Genomic DNA, 4341 nt, shown 5'->3' with positions numbered 1-4341 from the left:
CATTGAATATATCCTTGATACAAATTGTGTATTGTATACAAAGTTGTAGCCTATGTCATTAATGTCATCTCTGTGCTGTTTACAAACATAATTAAAAATATTTAAAAATAATTCACTCACTTTCTCCTGGAGATTAAGAACTATGTGCAAATTATACACCATGTCATTTTCACAATTATTAACAACAACTTTAAAGATGAACACATAAATTCATTAGGCCTAATTATAATCTATAAACATAATATTCTGGAATGTGTCATTCTGAGCTTTTACTTTAGATGTCCTAGGTATATAAATTATTGGTAAGAATTTTAATTAACACAGCTCACCATACAATGAGCGAATACACTAGCTCACAACATCAGACATTACGCGATATTGTTTTCAGGAGAAGGTGACAAGAAAGTATTTGAATAGCCTATTATTTTCAAGAAATCAACGACAAAATATATGATAGGAAAATAATATTTTAATCAAATGCAAAACAATGCAGGTTCATTATCAAATGTTTTAACTAGGACTGTCAGTAACAATTATTTTGTTAATCATCTACTGAATTATTTTTTTTTATATATTTTTTGGTAATAAAGATAGATCTAAGTGAACAATAGCCTTTAGTATGACTTAAATACATGTAACAATGAGGCAATAATAATTGGTTTAAATAAAGACTCACAAGTGAGTGATCATATTGTTTTATTGAACAACACTATTAAAATACATTTAGGAATGTATGAACAATTAAGTTATGTATATTATGTATTATAAGAAATGCCAGCAGAGGGCGCCAGCGGCCTGACGATTGTTGTTACACTTTACATCAAGAGCAAACTTTTATTTAATGTTTAATTGCATTTAAACTGTAAAGTTTGGCCACATCGTTATGATAGAAATGCTACAGCCAAAAGTTTAAAGTTTTATTTTGAAACCTCAAACATCAATTTGCAAATTTAGAAATATATTGATGCATTATCCTGTGTTGTTGGTAGGGATGCACCGATACCGATACTGGTATCGGTATCGGGCCCGATACTGGTCTCCTGTACTCGTACTCGTTAAAATGCCCCCATACCAAACGCTGATACCACACAGCATGTGTTAAGCGCCATATTCAAACAAAGAAACACTGACAACAGAACAACAGACAGCAGAAAGGAGTTAAGGATGTCTACTACGAAGTATATGTATGCAATGAATATAATGTTAAACATTCAGTATTAACGTGTAGCCTGTATAGCTGGTGTGCGCGAGCTGATAAACAAAGCACGCTGAGTGGATTGAGCGCGCGGCGGCGCAGATTCGCGAGCTTGTCGAGTGAATATATCTTTCTCACAGACATCACTGGAAAGTTTGTAGTTCGGTCGGGTATGTCAAAAACAAGTAAGTAAAACAATGCACAAGTTACTTAACGGTAGGGAGAGAGAGCGAGAGAGAGAGAGAGAGAGCGCGCGCCCAATTCTGTTGTGTGATCTTTGATGTTCACTCGCTTAGCATACAGTGAAACCAAAAATTATTCAGCGATCAGATATAATTTTTTATATTTTTTTACTAGTGGGTTCAGGACACTATAGTTCATTTATGTAAGTGAGGATAGCAAAATAAAGTAAACTGTGACAAATCATACCCAACAATTCTTCATACAGTGGACTACCAGTAAAATTGATACAAATTTGGGTCTAAAAATTATTAAGTTTGCATGAAGCTGGGTGACAGCATGCCCATGAGATTACAGGCTGTCATTAAGGCTAAGGGTTGCCCGACAAAGTATTCATAGTTGTGTAAATACTGTCATACTAACAGCTGTCTGAATAATTTTTGGTTGATTGTAATCTATTACATACCTTTCTATCAAAATTATCTAACATTATCAAGATGAATTTGTTCTAACTCTGAGTTCTTGTCATATTTTATTACCATTTTCTAAACTATAGCGAATAAACTGTGATAATGGGAGAAATGTTGAAGGTGTCTGAATAAATTTTGGTTTGACTGTATCTATTTGATAAATGAAGTTAACCAACTAACATTATACATACCCTTTTGGTTTCTGTACCCAATATTAAAAAAATGTACAAATGCAATAAAAACATCGGTATCGGTACTCGGTATCGGCAAGTACCAAAAATAAAAGTATCGGTATCGGGCGAGTACTGGAAAAAGTGGTATCGGTGCATCCCTACTTCCTGGTTCTAGTAATTCTAGAACCAGTTCTCTACCTTCTGCATTTTGGACCGGCTGGAGTTTGTTTATTAAGTGCACAGAGCAACCACCCAATAAAGCATTACAATAATCCTATCTTGAGGTCTTGAATGCATGAATTAACTTTTCTAAATTTGATATAGAGAGCATAGTTTGTAATTTAGATATATTTTTAAGATGGAAAACTGTGATTTTACAAATGCTAGAAACATTGGTTTTGAAAGGAAAGATTGCTATCAAATAAGACACCTAGGTTTCTAACTGATAACGAAGAATTAACAGAGCAGACATCCAGTGTTAGACAGTGTTTTAGGTTAGTACATGCGGATGTTTTTGACCCAATAATTAAAAGCTCTGTTTTTTTCTTCTTTTTTTCCAGAAATTAGCAGTAGGAAGCTACTAGTCATACAGTTTTTTATATCAACTATGCATTCCGTTAGTTTTGCGAAATGGTATTTTTCATCGGGCCGCGAAGAAATATAGATAATATAAAATAAAACCAAACACTTTATTGAACTACTCTACAACACACAACTAATCTAACAAACACACACACACATTCATACAGCAGTGAGGAAAGGGGTGATGTTACAGAGGTTGACTGGATTCCTGAATAACCAACATTCAACACTATTTGAGAAATCGTAACACTAGCAATTCAACTTGGGTTCATTTGCTTAATAAGATTTACACCAGTTCAGCAAACGTTAAGAGACTGTGGTACTTGCGTTCGGATGCTTCTGTGAGCGTGTTCCTTCTTGTGACGTAGGTTGCTGGAGGGAACCACTGCGGTGTTGGTTGGTTGACGGTCGGTCAATGGTGTGTTCTTCGGGAAACCTCTCGAACAGTGAATGGATGGTTGGAATTGCCGGGTGGAACCACGTGTAGCGGTTGCCGGGTTGCGTGTTGCTTTACGTGTTTTCTTCAGCGTCTCGGAGAGCTGCTGGAGGCAGAGTCTTTGTTCTTCAGCAAGGTTCAATGAAGGCTCAAACGGAAGGGTTGAAGTCTTGTTGGCACTGAGCAATGCAGGCAGATCACAAGGCCAGCAAAGCTGGTGGGGACTGGATCAACAGGCCTTTTAACCCTGTCGATCAGGTCCAATCCCCCGAGTGGTTCTCCCAAACAGATCTTGTCATGGACGGGGTTTACCTTTCATTCTCTTGCTCATGCATGAAATTAGCATACTGTTCGTTTTGATAGCTTGATTCCGAACTTTTAGAGTTTAGTGAACATTTTAGTCCTCAATTGTTCATAGTGTGAACGGTGCATTTTACCCAAAGTTAACTTGCATCTAGCTTTCAGAAATCATTCTCCCATTAAAACGAGACTAAACATGGCATGTTCCCTATAATCGAGATAGGAGTTCATAAGGAAGTTGTCATAATGGTTTAAAAACAATCACACAACTTCAGAGGTTATATAAAGCATACATGATACATAATATATATAAAACACAAGCATAGAGATTAATACAGCTCATTGCCATCACTTTAAAGGGGTCATATGATGCGATTTCAATTTTTCCTTTCTCTTTGGAGTGTTACAAGCTCTTGGTGCATAAAGAAGATCTGTAACGTTGCAAAGACTAAAGTCTCAAATCCAAAGAGATATTCTTTATAAAAGTTAAGAGTCAACCACGCCTACCTAAAACGGCTCATTCTAACACGCCCCCACATGTCTACGTCACGATGTGGGAAGATTTGCATAACACCGCCCAAATGTTCACTCAAAGAAAAAAGATGTAACTTTGATTCTCGCTGTAGTATTGTTGTGGAGACGATGTGCGTTTCGTTATGAAAGCGAAACTACTTTGTTTGGCCTTCCAAAAGAGGACACAACTAGAAATCAGTGGTTAAGTTGTATTTACAACACTGTTCCGGAACAGTTCAACCCAAATATTCAGATGTGCGCAGCACATTTTATGGAGGACGAGGACTGGTTTCTGGGAGAGTAGCCTACAATGCCGGTGTCTGTTTCTATAAAGTGGGGCAATTCCAACTATGCAAGGACATAGGCGCTTCTGACTCACAGCCTGTAAGTACGTTTTCATATTTAAAGCATTTGCCACTGACGATTCAAACGTGAGTTTTGAACAGTGTAGAGTAGCGCTTGTTGTTTGTCGTTTCTCCGATCACAAATGCA

General features: G+C 36.8%; 1 long non-coding RNA gene across 1 annotated transcript in view; it reads left to right on the top strand.

Moving 5' to 3' along the window:
• Positions 1 to 4341, top strand: part of LOC107687154 (uncharacterized) — a 23340-nt gene that overhangs the window by 13443 nt on the left and 5556 nt on the right. The gene's annotated exons all lie outside the window — the stretch shown is intronic.

Source organism: Sinocyclocheilus anshuiensis, unplaced genomic scaffold (genome assembly GCF_001515605.1).
Source record: "Sinocyclocheilus anshuiensis isolate Anshui unplaced genomic scaffold, SAMN03320099.WGS_v1.1 scaffold3322, whole genome shotgun sequence".
In the NCBI taxonomy this organism is placed as follows: Eukaryota; Metazoa; Chordata; class Actinopteri; order Cypriniformes; family Cyprinidae; genus Sinocyclocheilus; species Sinocyclocheilus anshuiensis.
Note: the sequence above shows the minus strand (reverse complement) of the source record. Positions and strands in the feature narration are given on the sequence as shown.